We start from the raw sequence: 20767 nt of genomic DNA, 5'->3' as shown, positions 1-20767 counted from the left end.
CCCCAGGTCAAGCCACTTTGAGGCTACAGAGAAGCAGCATTGGACTGTTGCTCAGTGGTCCAAAGTACTTTTTTTGAATGAAAGCAAATTTTGCATGTCATTCAGAAATCAAGGTGCCAGAGTCTGGAGTAAGACTGGGGAGAAGGAAATGCCAAAATGCCTGAAGTTCAGTGTCAAGTACCCACAGTCAGTGATGGTCTGGTGTGTCATGTCAGCTGCTGGTGTTGGTCCACTGTGTTTTATCAAGGGCAGGGTCAATGCAGCTAGCTATCAGGAGATTTTGGAGCACTTCATGCTTCCATCTGCTGAAAAGCTTTATGGAGATGAAGATTTTGTTTTTCACCACGACCTGGCACCTACTCACAGTGTCAAAACCACTGGTAAATGGTTTACTGACCATGGTATTACTGTGCTCAATTGGCCTGCCAACTCTCCTGACCTGAACCCCATAGAGAATCTGAGGGATATTGTGAAGAGAAAGTTGAGGCCGCTATCGAAGCATCCTGGGCCTCTATAACACCTCAGCAGTGCCACAGGCTGATTGCCTCCATGTCACGCCGCATTGAAGTGGTCATTTCTGCAAAAGGATTCCCGACCAAGTATTGAGTGCATAACTGAACATAATTATTTGAAGGTTGACTTTTTTGTATTAAAAACACTTTTCTTTTATTGGTCGGATGAAATATGCTAATTTTTTGAGATTTTTTGATTTTCATGAGCTGCATGCCAAAATCATCAGTATTAAAACAAAAGACCTGAAATATTTCAGTTGGTGTGCAATGAATCTAAAATATATGAAAGTTTAATTTTTATCATTACATTACGGAAAATAATTAACTTTATCACAATATGCTAATTTTTTTAGAAGGACCTGTGTGTGTATATATATATATATATATATATATATATATATATATATATATATATATATATATATATATATATATATATATATATATATATATATATATATATATATATACACACACTCTCTAAGGGTCATATTTATTAACAACTTGTGCCGTTGCAAACAAACTTTTACCATTAAAGAACTACTGTCAGGATTTACTTAGAGCAGAAAGCAAAATGACCGTTGACAAATGTATCTAGTTTTAACCAGTTTGGCACAGACTCAGCTTTGGGCTACATTGACCAAGCACTGGGTAGGTAGGCCTATGTGAGGGGGTTTATCATTTGTATTAACAGAAAAAAATGACCCAGAAGGTGAGTTACATAAAAACTACCCAACATTTTATTTTTATTTATTTATTTTTTACATACTTGCATATATATGTTGCACTTACTACAATACATGTACTCCCGATGCAACTCCCCAAATAGGGGTGTCTGTGTTCGAGTGAAACAGAGATATTTCAGTTCCATTGTAACTTGTGACAGAGACTGAAAATGCGTGGTAACCTGTAGAAGCGTGGGTGTGTCACCAGAGACTCATGACCAGCCACTTCCCCTTTCTACAGGTATACAAGACACTGGTGGGAGGAGGGTCAGGCAGTCAACCAGACTGAGGTAGGCTACGCGTTTCATCCATAAAAGGACATTCAAAGCACACAGAAACAATCCTGATTATTTATCTAATTGTCAATGTTTAATTATAATTATCAAACAGCCTCAGACTTTACAAATGGTTAGGTTTAGAAATTGTGTGTTGCTCTGGATAAATAATATCTTACAACATACCAGTCAGTAAAAAAATAACCATGACACCTTCAAAATAATATCTAATAAGTCCACAAGCAATTTGGAGGGGGAAAAAACCCTGCACGTTTGGTTGAAATGTAAGTGAGGTTGAAAAATAGTCCTATTGTGACAAATTTAAACAGGACGCCACGCTGTAAACAAGGTCATGCTATTGCATAAATCACAGATCTGTAATTAGACTGTTTCTCTAACAGCCCTTGTGTTTTACCAACATACACACATATGCACACACACAAACATTCACGCTCAAAAACACACAAAGCGGCGTTTTGGGCAGCCGTGCGTAGGAGACCTTTGCGTGTTTGGTGTGGAACCAGGCTGTTGAAGGCCTGAGTTGTCATGGCGATGATAGTTTGATTCACCATGGCGACTAATGAGTGAAAGAGAAAGGGAACGACAGACATGAGCAAGGGAGATTGCATCATAGGAAAAGAGAGAGAGTGAGAGAGAGAGAGCGATATCCAACTCAAGCATCATCCACCTAACCGTTACATGAAACCGGCCAACGCTGGATGAAAAAAAACTGTAAATATGAGGATGATTCAAATGGTGTGAATACAGCGAGAAAAGCAAAACAGAAAAGCAAGTGCTTGGTTGCCCAAGAATTTTTTTTAGATCTAATTGAATTCAGCTGTCCGCAGCCATGCAAATTAATTGTTTCTATGTTCTCATGTGACACAAGAGTATATTGTATAGTATTCATACTGTGCACAGTATGGCAATACTAAGGCAACCACATCTGCCAAAGTGCATAATACTGTATACTATTTGCACTCCATACTTTGACCTTCCATAACCAGTTTGACAGATCTGAAGTAATAATGGTAACACATTTTTTTGTGGTCCTTTTTTGACTAGTCAACAAAGCTAAACTAAGCTGGCTATGGGGACCCAGGTTTGAATTGAATCTAACCTGGGTCATCATGTCACACTTTCAAGCAGGTCAAGCAAGCCCCACTTTTACCCAAACGCCTGTATTTGCATTACATCACTAAAGCGTGGAAGGAAGAGGTTCGGGCGCCATTTGGGGCGAAGACAAAAAGTAAACTAGAATTTCATTCTGTACAAAACCAGAGTTACACAGAGGTTAAGAGGTTAATCAACGATGAGAATGTGTAATAGTTTATTTCTAGCATCAGTAAGTTCTAAAAGGGAAGAACCCTTAATGCATTCCTCACATTTTTAATTGGTGAAACAGCTCTTAAATACCAAGGTCTCCTTCTAACTGCGCTGCTCACTCTCAAGCAAATATAAACAAATCTGCTCCATTTATTCAACTTGTAACAAACATTAAGTTCGCCGGGGAAGAAACTAGAGCTATGTTGGTCAGAATATAAACAGTGAGTAGCCAATATTTAGAGAGAGCCTGATCCATCACAGTTGGTGATGGCTAGTTATACTGTATATTGAAGATGACCTCATCTCTTTGTGGCAGTCCAGGCCCACTCATTTGAATCCAAAGTTTGAATGAAATACCATTCCAGTGGTAAAGGAACTTATTATCAATGGCACAGTTGCTATGACCTAAGGTCTGATGGACATGCATAGTATTGCCTGGGTGATTTGAATACTGTTTCCGTTAATAGTGCAGAAAGGGTTCTGTTACGTAGGTTGTGGTTTGAGTATAATGATCACAGCACGCCTCTAGCCATTTGACCTGGATACTGAACATAAATAGGCAAACAAAAATAGTTATTGACAAATATAGATTTGTAGCAGTTATTTATAGAATCCTGTTTCCACGTCAGTTTAAATTAAAAAAAGTAAAAATAAAAGTCATAGTATATCATATTATGTGATACAATACAGGCAAAAGTGAGATATAAATCACAATTAAAAATAAATTACATGAGATTTAAGAGAAAAAAAATGCAAATGTGAGATATAAAGTCACAATGAGTCAAATGTGCAATATAAGGATTGTCTCAATTACGGCAATCACAATTAAAGCCACAATATGTCATTTTTCGCCACTGGTCTGGTCACTTATTGAAAACAAAGCTGTAGCTTGATGACACCTTTATATATTAAAGATGACGCCATAATATATTAAATCATCTTTGGTGTTTACATGGTAAATCAAGGTTGAAGCGGGTATGATGCCATTGATTGGCGACGCACAAACACAGTCCGTGTCCTGGATAGAATACCTTATTTCTCTGGATTTAAACATTTTGGAAACATTTGGGATAATGTAAGTTCACAAGTCAACAAAATATATAAAACTAGTGTTTGGGGGATATTTTTATACAACAATAATACATATGTGCATTCAAAAGAAATAAAGTAGATGGGAGAAAATTGCAATTATGAGTCTCACTTATGAAATATGAGTATATGTTGTATTTATGAGAAAAAGTTAATTATGAAAAAAAGAGGCATTTTGAGAAGTAGTCAGATTGTGACAAATGTAAAATATAAGATAAAGTCATATAATAATGAGAAATAAAGGCACAATGGTTTTGTTTGTTTGTTTGTTTTTACTTTGAGGTGGAGATATGCCTTTATAGTTATCAGCTTTGCTTAATGGAAGAAAAACAGGACTTCTGAGCAGATGAAAAGATAAGTGGTTGCGTGGAGTTTGACAGTTGGACACATGCACGCTCAACGCCTCGTTTGAATTTTCCAGTGTTTACTACAGGTTCAGGTTAGTGGAATGCACCTGTTCAGCAGCTCCTGCCAGTCATATTTATTCCATTTTCTTCTTTCCTTCCCTGATAACATATCATATTTGGTGCTGAATTGACCTAGAATGACAGCAATCTATGTGTCTCCTTTCTTCGCCCATTTTTAACCTTTCAGCAGCACTGAGTGCATATGTGAGAAAGGGAGAGAGTGTGTGTGTGTGTAACAAGATCTTTTTGGCTTCTTTTAAACTCTCATCCATTTGGGAACTTCCATGACCATCAAAGTACCCCACTTGGGGGAAAAAAGAGAACAATCTACCTCTGCTTTTCCATTTACACACACACACACACACACACACACACACACACACACACACACACACACACACACACACACACACACACACACACACACACCTTTAATTCTAATACAAAATTGCATTCACACAAAAAATGACCTAACAGAACAGAAAAGCAAATGTTAACAAAACTATATGTGAATCCAAAAGAGTGCGTTTTACTCTCAAGTAATCAAATCTTAATTTCTTCATTCTAGCCTCAACGGCAGGGCTGTAAGGCATGATTTTGTCCTCTTGCACCCTGTCCTATGGACCCAACCACCTATATGGAGACAGATTTTCTGTGACCATTTAACCCAGCATGCGACGCTACTACCTGTAACTTTAACCACCCATGGGCTGCACACTCGGCTGGCCCACTGTGTTAAATTCATTCATCAGCCGCCAATCAAACCTGACCCTGACCACAGCGACTGGCCAGTAGCGTCTACAGTAACAAAAAAGTCTGCAGTCTCTTCTCTCTCACTCTGTTCAAATTGTTGCTGAATAAACTACATTTTTTTATATTGTTTCAATTCATGCTTAATGAAACCACTTTTTATACCAGAAAATCAATAGTTTAAGCTTGAGCATGAATAAAAATTAAAGGCAAGGGATTAAAAGAGATTAATAGATTGCAGATTGACTGTTGTAGGGTTGTAGGCAGTTCAATAGAAAGCCATACGTTTTAAGTCAATGAAAATCAGATAAAGTCTGCAGGGGAATACAAGAAGAAGAAAAAAAGGAGTAAGGATGGAGTGAAAGTGAAGGAGTGTTGATAAAGGTGCTCATGCGAGATAGAGCAGCTCTTAGCTCCCTTATACCGTGTTCTAAACCACTGAAGCCAAATCACTAACAAAAGCCCCACTGTTTCAAACTTCCTGTCTGCGCGCGTATCAGAGCGCCATGGTTGAGTATGTGTGTGAGAATTACTCTTAATTATTAAAAGACTTCAAAAAGATATGGCGTAATATCATTAAACCTACCTTATCTATAATTTAGATAAACTGGGTATGATGATATTTACGGCTATGGTTATAGTTTAACACCTCAGTCCCCATGGGCACGTGTTCATGGGATGACCACAGGACAGGTGATATGATTTATTATCTCAGCCAATCGAGCCTGAGGATTGTTTGTGCCAAGGATCCAATCAGACTGCCGGCTGCTGAATCTCAGGCAATAAGAGATGAGTTTGACCCTGAGTCTGGCTTCAAACACCTTCAAGGGCAGAACACATCTGTTAGGCTGTAACTAGAAGTATGCCTCTGTTATAAGAAAATCTTTAACTTTATAGTGCACAAACAGTTCTTTAATTAGAGCCAAACTCAGCCAACACTCATGAGTCCTAATTCAATATAAGGTGGATGATGATCAATAAGCTTCATCAATAAGATCAATAAGAATTTGTCCAAACAAGATATTCAAACAGCAAAACATCTGCAAAGTTTGAGCAGTAAATGTGTCACTGGTTTATTATTACATACACCAATCAGGCATAACATTATGATGGTTTGTGTATGTGTATGTGTGTATTCGGACACCTTTCTATCAGAACCAGCATTAACTTCTTGAGCAACCTGTACAGAGCTCCGTCTGTTTGATCGTACCACACGGGCCAACCTTCACTCCCCACGTGCATCAATGAGCACTGGCCGCCTATGACCCTTTTGCAGGTTCACCACTGTTCCTTCCTTGAACCACTTTTGATCGATACTGACAACTGCAGACTGGGAACACCCCACAAGAGCTGCAGTTTTGGACACACTCTGCCCAGTCGTCTAGTCATCACAGTTTGTCCCTTGTCAAGCTCGCTCAAATCCTTACACTTCACCTGTCATAATGTGCCTGATGTTAATGCCTGATCAGTGTATATACACTCACCCAAAGGATTATTAGGAACACCATACTAATACTGTGTTTGACCCCCTTTCGCCTTCAGAACTGCCTTAATTCTTCGTGGCATTGATTCAACAAGGTGCTGAAAACATTCTTTAGAAATGTTGGCCCCAAATTGATAGGATAGCATCTTGCAGTTAATGGAGATTTATAGGATGCACATCCAGAGCACGAAGCTCCCGTTCCACCACATCCCAAAGATGCTCTATTGGGTTGAGATCTGGTGACTGTGGGGGCCATTTTAGTTCAGTGAACTCATTGTCATGTTCAAGAAACCAATTTGAAATGATTCGAGCTTGGTGACATGGTGCATTATCCTGCTGGAAGTAGCCATCAGAGGATGGGTACATGGTGGTCATAAAGTGATGGACATGGTCAGAAACAATGCTCAGGTAGGCCGTGGCATTTAAACGATGCCCAATTGGCACTAAGGGGCCTAAAGTGTGCCAAGAAACAGGGATGCAAACACATGTATGGTCAAAAAAGAGAAAGGTAAATTAACCACAAGGTAGCCAATGTGTTGTCATCCGATAACGAGTACAACATTGTTCAGAAACAACTATAAACTCAAATCCACAGCCCTTTATTTACAGAACAAGTATTATAATGGCAATATATGATCTTGAAAAGAGTTTTACCTGCTGACTGTCGTAACCGAACGCGACGCGCAGATTGAATGCTGAACGGAGATGATGATTGACAGCTGCAGTGGAGGGAAGACAAGTTTCTGTCAATTTTAATTTAACGATGGTAATAATAAAAATATAATATTCTTGTCCCGCACATTCAGCTATGGAATGGCTTTAGATGACTTTGTACCACCATCAAATCATAATATAAGAGTGATTGCTGCAGGATCATGTGACGATATATTTTTCTGATTATTTAATTATCATGGCAGGCCGAATCTGAGCAATTATCTGCCTGTCTGAGTTTTTCCAACAGACGAAGGCAGCCGTCTCTTAATTCTCTATGCAGGAAAAACCCTGTATAACATTATAAACCAACAATATCCTAACCCCCAGTGATCTTACTAGAACTTTGCAATTAAAACAGGAAGGCGCAGCACTGAACTCTGGTCTCAGGGAGAACTGTTGCAGTGGCAAATACCATAGATGGTAAAAGATACGCAGCCAGAAGAAACACTAACGGTTCACCCGCGTGCATTGGTGCTCAGTGTTCTGATTTACTTAGCTCATATTTACTGTTTGGTGGAGGCAATCCAGAATTACTTTTTTTAATGCAAATCACGCTGTTTGCATCCCTGAAGAAAACATCCCCCACACCATTACACCACCACCACCAGCCTGCACAGTGGTAACAAGGCATGATGGATCCATGTTCTCAGTCTGTTTGCATCAAATTCTGACTTTTCCATCTGAATGTCTCAACAGAAATTGAGACTCATCAGACCAGGCAACATTTTTCCAGTCTTCAAATGTCCAATTTTGGTGAGGTAATGCAAAATGTAGCCTCTTTTTCCTATTTGTAGTGGAGATGAGTGGTACCTGGTGGGGCCTTCTGCTGTTGTGGCCTATCCACCTCAAGGTTGTATGTGTTGTGGCTTCACAAATGCTTTGCTGAATACCTTGTTTGAGTGGTTATTTCAGTTAAAGTTGCTCTTCTATCAGCTTGAATCAGTCGGCCCATTCTCCTCTGACCTCTAGCATCAACAAGGCATTTTCGCCCACAGGACTGCTGCATACTGGATGTTTTTCCCTTTTCACACCATTCTTTGTAAACCCTAGAAGTGGTTGTGCGTGAAAATCCCAGTAACTGAGCAGATTGTGAAATACTCAGACCGGCCCGTCTGGCACAAACAACCATGCCACGCTCAAAATTGCTTAAATCACCTTTCATTTCCAATCTGGCATTCAGTTTGGATTTCAGGAGATTGTCTGGACCAAGACCACACCCCTTAATGAATTGAAGCAACTGCCATGTGATTGCTTGATTATATAATTGCATTAATGCAAAATTGAACAGGTGTTCCTAATAATCCTTTAGGTGAGTGTATATTTTTTAATTTATTGTAGAAGTGAAGTGAAATGTAGAGGAAGGGGGAGAATGGGATAAAGGCTTTACCCGGGTTGGACTCAATGTCTCATGTGCACAAAAGCTCCTCAAATGTCATAAACAACCTGCTTTAATGATTCTTTTTACATTATAGAAGCAATTATATCCAAAGTGCCTTAGTTTGCATTAAACAGATACATTTGATCCTTTTATGGGCATCTAAAATAGTAGCCAAGCAATACTATGAGCTGTATTAATGCTAATGCATAATTTTTCATTAAACAACTAGTAGTCTGCCCTCATCTCTTGTGCATTACTTATCTAAGTACTTTGAATGAGTTTTCAATGTTGTAATGGAGTCATATGGGGAAGTCCCTCTCTCTCTAGAGTGAAGATCGGTTCAATTCACACTGTAACCACTGTACTGCACACTTGGCAGTCATCCAGCTGTCCACTGATCCAGCACTGAAGAAACCATCATATCACTAAACACAGGAAACATCAGATGGCGTATTATTTTTTACCCTCGTAACCTCACATCAATACAAAAGAGTTTTGTGTTTGGAAGTGTTCGTTAATAATACAGAGTTTTCTCTGTGCATTAGTTAAAGAGGGCGATAAGCTGATGAGCTTCCTTCTTGACACAGAAAGCCTAAATAAAGAGCCTTTGGTTCCTAAAACCTCCAGTAATCACAAGACAGAAGAAGTATAGTGTGTTTGCGTGTGTGTCTCCTCCCACAAAACCTGTCTCTGACATTTAATTGTGAGTCATGTGAGCCATACAACTGACTGTCATATCAAAGCCAGATTATGTTTATGATCTATTACCGGTACCTTGATATAACTGCAGGTCAATCTCAGATGTCGTAAGTTCATTAAACATGCAGAGTAGTATGCTAGGTGTATTGTCCTGGTCCTGACCTATTATTGGCCCTATAAAATCAGGAGACAGTAATGTTTAATGTGGTTTACTGGTGAAAGCAGCCATGGTGGGGGGAACCGACATGGCAGAGTGACGCTTAATGCAATTATTTATTATACAAAAACATCTCTGTCCAAACATTTAGATAAGACCATCCCCTTTCCACATTCAAACTAGCACATCTGAATCATATCCTCTTAGAAACATACAAACACACATACACCCCCACATACATTCACTCAACATGCAACCATAAGAAATATTACACAAAACAGACACAATTTGTAGCCATGTTGCAGAGTTAACTTGCCACCATTAGTAAATATAAACTGTGTAATCTGTAACATACCAGGTCTTGCAAAAATAATAATCTTGAGAATCTAAACATAAATTTCATTTAATTACATAAATCATAAATTATCTTGCATACAAACTCTAGATACTAACCAAAATGTATACTTTATAAATTTAAATGTAAGAAAGTACATACAGTAAAAATTATCATAAATCTAATAACAGACACCAAAGGACTGATCTAATTAAAGATGTTTGTGAACCTTTTCAAACATAATTTTAGAGTTTTGATATTCTTGCAGAGAAAAATCCACAGCACAGAGGGAAAAATACAAGATAAGGTTCAGAGTACTAAATTCTCATTCACTTCAACACTCTCTTGCACTCATTTATACACTTAAAGCTTGAGTGAAAAATTACTGTCAGAATTTAAAAGTTCAAAGGTCACCTCATCGCCCACTTTCTACTAAGATCAAACTCCTATATCAAACTGACATTTCTATTGATATGAGAAGACAATGTAATATGAGTCATTTACATCCGAAATGTCAAGATGCTGGAAAACAGGGCACACCCTGTTCATTATATAGAAAAAGCAAACAAAAATGCATTCACAATTATAAAAAATAAGAAGAAAAACACTAATTTTGATTCAAACTAATTTAAATACCAAATTGCATTATATTGTGCCTAATTCTTAGCCTGGATGCCAGCCGAACTCAGCCCAGCTCACAACATTTAAGCTCGGGTGGTTCGGTCTGGACTCGATCCATAGAGGAGTGATTATGCTCGAACAGAAACTGTTCGGACCAATCAAATTATCAGGACGGGCTTTAGACGATGATGGATAGATGATAAACAGTAACGTAATCATGCACGTCATCAACGGCGCTTGGTTGGATTATATTTGTTCAAATCCTAAACGGAGAGCTTGTTTGTATATGCATTCACCTTCACTATTTCTCTCTGAAATGATGATCATGTTGGTAAGTACTCTGTGTATCATTAAATTCTTTTTTTTTCAACACCGGCAAAGATTGTTAATTCCAGCGCACATGCAGACAGGGTTGCCAAGTTTTTACAACAAAACCCGCCAACTACTAGCCCTAAACAATAGCTTTTTGGCGTTAGAGGGATAAAATGTGTTATTTTGGCAAGGTTGCCTGCTAAAATTCGCATTCATGGGTCTATATTGTAGACAAAAAAAATGTGTGTACTGTGCTAATTAATTGAGACTTCTTACAGCTCTTACAGGTTGTTGGCCTTGTTTGTTTTGTTGCTTCTATTGCTCTCCCCTTTTTTTGTAAGTCGCTTTGGATAAAAGCGTCTGCTAAATGATTAAATGTAAATGTAAATGTACTATATATCACATAATAGTCGCTTCAACAAGAGGACATGGAAAACAACCCATGGAAAAAAAATGTGGACTTGGCAACACAGTGCAGTTGAGCTCTGTTGACATTTGACAACTAACGTAATGCGTCGCTCCGTTGCTCTGATTGGTTGTAGGTCTTGATGTCTTTCCTGGTTTGGTTGAAACACGCCTCATAATCACAGCCCAATGGAGCAGTATCAGACTCATATTCTGACTAGAATTGAGTATGACCACGTCAGGCTACATAATTCTTGCATTCATACACTATATTGCAAAAAGTTCTGGGACGTCTGCCTTTACATGCACATGAACTTTAATGACATCCCATTCTTAACCCGTAGGGTTTAATATGGGGTTGGCTCTTTGCAGCTATAACAGCTTCAACTCTTCTGGGAAGGCTTTCCACAAGGTTTAGAAGTGCGTTTATGGGAATTTTTGACCATTCTTCTAGAAGGTCAGGTGCTGATGTTAGACGAGAAGGCCTGGCTCACAGTCTCCGCTTTAATTCATCCCAAAAATGTTTTATCAGGTTAGGACTCAGTTCAGGCCAGTCAGGTGCCTCCACACCAAAGTCGCTCATCCATGTCTTTATGGACCTTGACTTGTGCACTGGTATGCAGTCATGTTGGAACAGAAAGGGATAATCCCCAAACTGTTCTCAAAATGTTGGGAGCATGAAATTGTACAAAATGTCTTGGTATGCGGAAGCATTAAGAGTTTCTTTCACTGGAAATAAGGGGCCAAGCTCAACCCCTGAAAAACAACCCCACACCATAACCCCCCTCCACCAAACTTTACACTTGACACAATGCAGTCAGGCCCGTTCTCCTGGCAACTGGCAAACCCAGACTCATCCATCAGATTTCCAGACAGAGAAGCGGAATTTGTCACTCCAGAGAACACGTCTCCATTGATCTAAAGTCCAGTGGCGGCGTGCTTTACACCACAGCATCCAACGCTTTGCATTGCACTTGGTGATGTAAGGCTTGGGATGCAGCTGCTCGGCTATGGAAACCCATTCCATGAAGCTCTCTACGTATTGTTCTTGTGCTAATCTGAAGGCCACACAAAGTTTGGAGGTCTCTAGCTATTGACTCTGCAGAAAGTTGGTGACTTCTGTGCACTGTGCACCTCAGCATGTGCTGACCCTGCTCTGTGATTTTACGTGGCCTACCACTTTGTGTCTGAGTTGCTTTTGTTCCCAGTTGCTTCCACATTATTATACTACCACTAACTGTTGTCCGTAGAATATTGAATTGTAAGGAAATTTCACAAATGGACTTATTGCACACGTGGCAACCTATCATAGTACCACGCTTGAATTCACTGAGCTCCTGAGAGCGACCCATTCTTTCACAAATGTTTGTAGAAGCAGTCTGCATGCCTAGGTGCTTGATTTTATACCTGTGGACATGAAAGGGATTGGAACACCTAAATTCAATGATTTGGAGGGGTGTCCCAATACTTTTGGCAATATAGTGTATATAAAAGAATTTTAGGTTAATTTTAGGTTTTGTTGTGACCTGCAAAAAATGTCAATACTGATGCCTCTATTTTATAGATTTTTTCATAGACAGATTCTTTTATGTACATCATTATACATTTTAAAAATGTTTTAAAATGTCATACTGTACATCTAATGATTTTCAGTGAGCCTGTATTAAAGGGTTTGGGGAATCCCTGTCTGAACATGAGCCATGAGTCATTTGGTAAACTAAAAGGATGAAAAAGTATTTGCTGTTTACCTAAATGCTAGTATGTCATAACCTCTGTACGTTTGTGTGTGGGTTTTACAGATTTTTTTTTTCTTGCCTCAAGGCAACCCCGACATTTGTTCAGAATGCAGGTTTCAGGATCATTGCTGAAAATATAATTGCAGGCTCAACCTGTGTACCCCCTTCCCCCATCTGAAATCCTTTGAATGAAATTGCATAAAACAGGCAACTGTTATGTAAGTAATGCCTTAGTTAAAGGCAACGTCCCACACATTGATTACATCGTGTGTCAGAAAAAGGGAGTGGCACCGGTTTGGTGTGAAACCAGGCAAGAGACGGTGATTCCGGAATATGACGAAAACTGGCTGGACTTTATTGGTTAAAAAATGCTAGGCGGCAGTTTTTTTCTACAACTGTTGCTGGGAAAGTCACAATGGCAGGTATGGATCTTAAAAACCCACACATTGTATGAATATGTGAGATTGCTTTTTATCATCACCGAAACTATTCCCTCAACTTTCACCAAAATGATGAGTAATGTGCCCTTTGTAAGCGTAAATTTATCACTGAGAGTGACCCCAGATTTAAAGGTCAAGATGCCGATGTGCTTATTCACAACTACGACGGAAGGTCAGAAGACATTAGACAAGTTTTCCACTTTCATGGACTTGTCCTTACAATCAAAAAGCCAAAAAAGTGGGTGTCTGAAAATACACTCTAAATACTGAAATAAACAGTGTCGATTATACACATGGGCTGCATTTTAAGAAGAGGCTACATAAAAAAACTTTTCAAGTCACGAAATCCACAAAAGGCCAAGTGTCATTGTGATTTTACCATGGTTAGGGGGGCCTTGGTGGTTTATTTAGAGGAATTCAATAATTTAAAGATTCAAAGGGATTAAAGGAAATTAAAAAAAAGAAATAAGAACGGTAAAAGTTCCATGTCTATTGTTGTTATGAAGTAAACTACTTGCAAATAATCTATTTTTTTATATTCACTCTCCATTCATATGTCTAATATGTAAAATATTTAAAACGTTTCCTGCCTTGTCTAATTCAGTTAAAACAATTATGTAAATAATTACGAACGCTGAATGTTTCTATCATAAAACAGTTGTCAAATATTCATTGTTTAGCTACTTACATCTTACAATGCACTCGCACTGGAATTCACACTATAAGCCCCACTTTCTTTGATTTGATTGGCCAACTCACTCATTCTGACAGCGATGAGCACTATTCAGCCACTGAGACAGATACGTTTAAAAATGTAATTGGGAGATAATTAGCCCATTTATAATTATGGGGTGGGGGGGTGGGAGAGAAAAAGAAAACAAGCAGGTAGCCTTTACTGGGTGGTAGCCCTAAAGAGTAGATTTTTTGTACAACAAATGGTAAACAATGGTACAGATATATGTTGTGTTCCCCAAGAAACAAAATTGTACCTCCACTGTACCTTATTTTCTGAGAGTAAATATTGTTACATATAGAATTTTATAAAAAGTTTAATTTAGTCAGAACATTCACGATCCAATCAGAATTTAGAATCATTCGTTATTACTTATTCATTTTATTAATCTGTTTTCAGCGCCAAGTAATCCCAGATAAACTGATTTAACATTATTTACACAAATCCCAAACGGAAAAAAAATCATCTGAAAACCCTGGGAATATGTGCATATTTAAAAGTATTTATAAATACATTTTCTAACCATTTTATGATTCCACATGAAACATAAAAAAGGTTTTTTAGTTGTGTAATAATTAAAAATAAAAATTCACAGTCTTATCAAAAAGCTTAAATTACAGTTACAGCACATGAAATGGTTTAGTAAAATAAAATGAAATGTAATCTATAATTTTGCCAAAATCAACCATTGCTCTCCTGTTGCACAAGCATTTGAATGCTCAACCCGATCACACATAAATGCGTATAAATAGTAAGAGTGTGCAATGTCGTGGAATGTATACGTCAAAACTCATTTTGGCGTGCATATGATACGCTGTTTTTCGCGTGCATATGATGTATATATATGACACGCTCTCTTGGGTAGGTTTAGGGTAGTGGGGTGGGGGGTTCGTATGTATAATACGCCATAAAGTGCGCATCATATGCACGTGAAAAACAGCGTATCATATGCAAGCCAAAATGAGTTTTGGAGTATACATTCCACGACATTGCACACTCGGGCGATCAACATTTACCGCCACTGTGCTCAGTAAAAGCATGTGTGCTCCATTTTCACTTTTATTAACACACATGGGTTTATGGAAGAAAATTAAAAAGGCATTTATATATCCACTCCCAGAAACTGCCCTTTTCTGCTAAGTAGTTATAGTCACATCACATACATGGACATTTTAACGTGTAAAATTAAACTTCACACTTATAAAAAAAAAAAAAAAAATCAAGCAGGTATACCCTATGTTTGAGGATTTCACTCACATGGGGGTGGGGTGTCCAAAACTCTCAAAAAGAAAAGAAAAAAGACAACAAACAGGTAGCCTTTACTGGGTGGCAACCCTAAAGAGTAGATTGTATGTACCTCAAAGTAGAGGAAAACAATGGTACAGATATATGTTGTGTTCCCCAAGAAAGAAATTTTAGCTCCACTGTACCATTTCAAATAACAAATCAAAAATCTGATTTGAACTTTTGAGCTGTGAGAACAAGGACATATTTTCACCAAATCCATCAACAGCAGTAGATGTGTCATTACTCGTAGCATTTAAATAAAAGTCAGTCTCCATTAATAAAAGCAATTAAGAACACCAACGCACTGACATTTTAAACTAACCCTTGCAACATACATAAAGAAGTAATCCGTTTGTGTGTTTATGAGTCTCTATGAGGTGTGCTACAAGGTGAATGTTAAATTTTTGTTATCTTAAGAAAGAGTACATCTCTTTTTTTGCGCACACACACACACACACACACACACACACACACACACACACACACACACACACACACTCAATCTCTCATTCACCTATCCAACAGACAACATACATGTCATGGTCTGCTCCCCTGAAAAGTTAAAAACAAACATGCACACAAAGAAAACTACTGTGCATGCATTCCAAGAGGTTTGCACATGGGTATCACTTATACAATATACAGCAAAGATTTTAAAATAGCTAATCAACTTGTGATTGCTTACTCACTGGGAAAGCCTCATTCATAAGTTTGGTATGTCTGTGCATTTGTTTAATGTTTAATGAATCTTCTAATTAATGGTAAGGGTGCGAATAAAAATATTTTTTAGAAGTTCTGACAGAACTATCTTTTATAATATTCGGTAATATATGAATATTTCTGCGCTGTTAAGAGATTATTTGTTTTGTATTCAATTTTTGAAGTTATGATTAATCATTATACTGCAAAATTAATTGGATCAATAGTCAGTCCTCACATTCATGAACCATGATTTTTTTTTTAGTTTATTTATCATTCTGACTCAATGGAACGCTCCAAACAAAAGCAGTCTGCATACTTCACCTCTGAACACCTGCTGAACTGTCAGTCAGAATTCCTGTACAATTGTTCTGACACCCCACACAGTGGGGGCAACACAAATACTGAGGAGTGGTAAGAGGAAGAGATGCACGCATACACCCACATGCTTCATGCACCGTGAAAATCCGGTTAAAATTACGGTTTAAAAAAACTGGAAGGTGTGGTTGCCAGACATTCATTGTAAACTAAATAAGATGCTCATTCCTACTGTTCGGTAGATTTTAGTTAGTTTAAAGAATTTTTGTTTAATTTAGTTCCTTTGATAATAATTAACAATCCTGACCAAATATTTCACATGTGGTCTATGCTATTTGTCCACCCTGTCCACCCAAATTACATTTTTACAATGCAATGTGTAACTAGGTGGATGTTTTAAGCCAATAAACAACATTGCATTTACAGTATCAAAGTTATTATAAATAAATAAATATAAAATCTACTTGAAAAAGACACAGTTTTCATGCCCAGTATTTATTGACACAACAGGGTGGACATGCCATGTTTTATGTTATTAGGCAAGTCTTCCAAAAATGAATGAGAAAAATTTACTTTTTTCTTGGAGTCGCTTTTCCTACAAGGAAATGATGTCACTTCTAGCGTGATTTAATATGCTGAAGATGTTAAAGGGCAAGTAGTACCCGTGTAACAGGGTAGAGTGGAGTTTGAGACATAAACAATTGTAATGCTTTTACACATATATAAAAAATTTGCATCACAATAAAAATTGCATTAGAGAATAAGTACCAATGCGGCATGGAAGTTGATTAACATTTAGTGTAAAATATGAGGTATTGTTTCATGGGGACATAAAATACACTAAACAATTTATTTGGTCTGATGACAACGTAAAAGACATTACAGGATGGCATTTTGGTGCCTTTATATTTTTACCTTTCATAACTGACACAATGTCCATTAACTGACATAATTTTACCAAAATGAAACTAGCAAAAATTAATTTTAATTCTTTAAACTGTTCCATTCATGCTTGGGCTTTGCACAAATAACCCCACTGTCATAAAATACCACAAAATAGTTCATGAGGAACATGACAATCCAACCAACCAGCATCAGAGGAACACCACTTACCTCAGTCCTGTGGCTGATTTCCGATATCCATACCACTCCCACCTTCTCTGCTGGTTTTTCTCTAACCCAGCCGGGTTTCGGGTCAAGCCTCGAACTTGAGGCCTCCACTATGGACAGGGAGTCAAATATGCTTATTTCCCATTCCATTCAAAGATTAGATGTACATGTGAAATCACATCACATACATGGAATAACAATTGACAATTCAACAAGTTTGTTTCTAGTTTTAATAAAGTTGACTAGTTGACTAAAAACTAAAATTTCAGTCATTATTTACTCACCATTGTGCTTGCACTTGTCCATTTATTGGCGTGAATGGTGACCCCCTCCAAGCTTAAAAAAAGATGCAAAAGTATCATAAAAAAAATCTCATACCACTCTTGTTGAATATTCCAAGTGTTATGAAAGCACATGAAATGGTTTAGTAAAATAAAATGAAATGTAATCTATAATTTTGCCAAAATCAACCATTGCTCTCCTGTTGCACAAGCTTTTGAATGCTTGAAGGGCGAGCAACATTTCCCGCCACTGTGCTCAGTAAAAGCATGTGCGCTCCATTTTAACTGTTATTAACACACATGGGTTTATAGAAGAAAAGTAAAATGACATTTATATTTCCACTCACAGAAACTGCCCTTTTCTGCTAAGTAGTTATAGTCACAACACATACATGGACATTGGAACATGTAAAATTAAACTTCACATATTAAAAATAAAATAAAAAATTAAGCAGGTATATGAGGATTTCACTCACATCCAGGTCATTGCTTGAGTGTAGCAGCAAACATAAGTACAAACGCCCACTCACAAACTTAAGCAAGCTGACCTTTAAGCTTGTAAACCTGTGATATGCATGATTTAACACTTGTACAATAAAATAACACTAAGTTTCTGCGCACCTACCTGTTTCATGTATGACTATGTGAGAATATATGCCCACAATGCAAATTACAATCACATACCTGCCCATTGTGGTTTAAGGCATAATACTATTAATTGTAGACATCACTACTGGACTCTGCTAATAGTCCTCATGTGACTATTATCCCATTCTCAGTCAAGGAAAGCAGTTTTCCCTTTTTTTTGATGAGTCAGTGCTGATAAAGCCATTTCTGTCACTCATATTCGTATATGTATTATACAATCACTGCCGGAAAACGTGGGAGTTTAAGTTGAAATTCCTTGTTGTTGCAACGTAAAGAGTAAAGTTCAAGACCTACATATATGTGTTCATTATTCATAATATTCCCCACACAGATACCATTTGTGTATATATTCGTTCATGTGAAATAATAAAGTAAGGCCTACTATTCATTAGCAGTAATATAGGAAGTACTATAGGAAGTTCACTGTTCTAACCAGTTCGAGTGAGTGTGACATTTTAAAAAAGAACCTCCACTAAAGATATGAGCAACATAAGATGTTTAGGTGTGATCGCATTGATTGCAAAATGAAAAAGCATGTGCATTTCTGTTATAATAAAGATAGGCCTACAGATGTTATGGTTAGTGCAGAGCCTTTTAGTTAAAAATATGAATTAAGTCATATGCTTACTAGCAGCAATCAGGGGCCATGTTTTATTTTCTAAAGACCAATGTCAATGTAAAAAAGTTAACGCATGAGAAGTGTGCCTTTATCAAGACAGAACATCCTCACACCTTTTTTACCAAATAATTTGACATTGTGAAAATCACAATTCCCTGACATTTTTAAGAAATGTTTTCCCAATTTAGGAAGTTATGATACCCCTTTTGACTTTGACTGTTTTGTTTTCTGCTTTCATTCAGATTTAACTTTTGCACTTATATGTTATACCTGTAAATGCTGAGCCCGTTTCTGGTTCTTTAAAGTGTATTTCATTTAACTAGATGCCTCTATCCACTGCGAGCAGAACCGGTCTTAGGAAGGAGGCTGATACCACTTGACCCGGTTAGCCCGCTCCTTCCTAACGCGTCTAAAAAGGGCGGGGGAGGGTCACGGAGAGGGGATTCCCCGTGACGGCAAAGCAGCAGCGCTAAAAGGAGCGAGTTTCCCTCCGCGCGCGCGCCGTTTCCATACCTAGCCCCAGGTCTCGCGACGCGGAACATGTTTCTCCGCAACTAGCACCCGGTGTACTCTACTGGACTTCTTGAAATTGGGGAATGGTTAAAATATAAATAAAACGTTCTATTTCGGCAATACAGTTTTACAAGCACATACCAATTGCTCGCTCCAAACTGGAAGAATATTAATTCAGGCATATATGGTTTTTCAGATATGGACCCTGATCCCCGTGCTTAGCAAGAACTTATTTACAACATCTTTGAAAAAGCCTTTCGTGAGCTGTGGAAGAAAATGACCGTTTTTGCTCATGCTAAGTACGAACTTTCCTTTTAAACGGTTGCCTTTAAACAACATTCGACCTAAAAACACATTTAGTACAACAACCGAAACCTGTTAAGTGTCCTCTGGACGTCCGAATTCATTCTATCCTGCTTTTCCGGAGAGCCATGCGAGTTAAACAACATGGTTAGAACGGAAAACCTGCGAATTAATGCTTCATTTTGAGCCAACGGACAGCGAAATTACCTGAGGCTATCGGTTCTCTACGTTCTCCCATTACAGTATGGGGATATCATAAGGTTGTTCCCTGGTAAGAGGTAACGGGGACACGCTTCCGCTAAAAATACCTGTCTACGACTATATTTGGATTGGCTGGAACACAATCAAATGTCCAAAATAAACGGCCCCGCCCAGGCGCAATGAATGAAGGATCTGCTATCTCGCTAAATTTAGTAACATCGATTGCGTCAATCACGCGCCTCAGTGCGTCAAGTCCTCACCACGCCTCCAAGAGCTAATCATTGGCCAGAATTAGAACGTGGCCAAGAAATTACGCGTCTTGTGATTGGCTGTTGATGATTTTTTTTTTAAGTATGGCGTACGCTAGCTATATTTAATATTTTGTTTAGTGAGCACGGCGAAAGCACACTGGTGTTTTAAATCCACCCAAACACACAGCTTTATAATTTATATTTGATTATTGTTTTATATCTTTGTTTGCATTGAGTATAGTGAAATTTTAGCAAATTACTTACATAAGTACAAAAATAAAAATGTTTTTTATTTGTTTTATTTTTTATGGGCTAGCCTGCTTGTCCAATGGCTTGCTTACCAATATCTTTTAAGTAAACATTTTGAAGCCCGCAAGTTCATACAACGTGCACACTTTAATAAACGTCTATTGTTTAATATTGCGAGAGAGAGAAAAAATT

General features: G+C 37.9%; 1 protein-coding gene across 1 annotated transcript in view; it reads right to left on the bottom strand.

Annotated features, from left to right (window-relative positions):
- Positions 1 to 20273, bottom strand: part of alg2 (ALG2 alpha-1,3/1,6-mannosyltransferase) — an 89967-nt gene extending 69694 nt beyond the window's left edge. Inside the window, exons 1-3 of the mRNA XM_067448594.1 lie at positions 20082 to 20273; positions 17795 to 17846; positions 17514 to 17620 (exon numbers count right to left, since the gene is read on the bottom strand). The gene's annotated coding sequence lies outside the window, so the exon portion shown is untranslated. The remainder of the gene's footprint in view (positions 1 to 17513; positions 17621 to 17794; positions 17847 to 20081) is intronic.
- Between the last annotated feature and the right edge of the window lie 494 nt (positions 20274 to 20767).

This window comes from Pseudorasbora parva, chromosome 7 (assembly GCF_024679245.1).
Source record: "Pseudorasbora parva isolate DD20220531a chromosome 7, ASM2467924v1, whole genome shotgun sequence".
Classification (NCBI taxonomy): domain Eukaryota; kingdom Metazoa; phylum Chordata; class Actinopteri; order Cypriniformes; family Gobionidae; genus Pseudorasbora; species Pseudorasbora parva.
The sequence above is the reverse complement of the archived record's forward strand: the minus strand, read 5'-3'. Positions and strand labels throughout refer to the sequence as shown.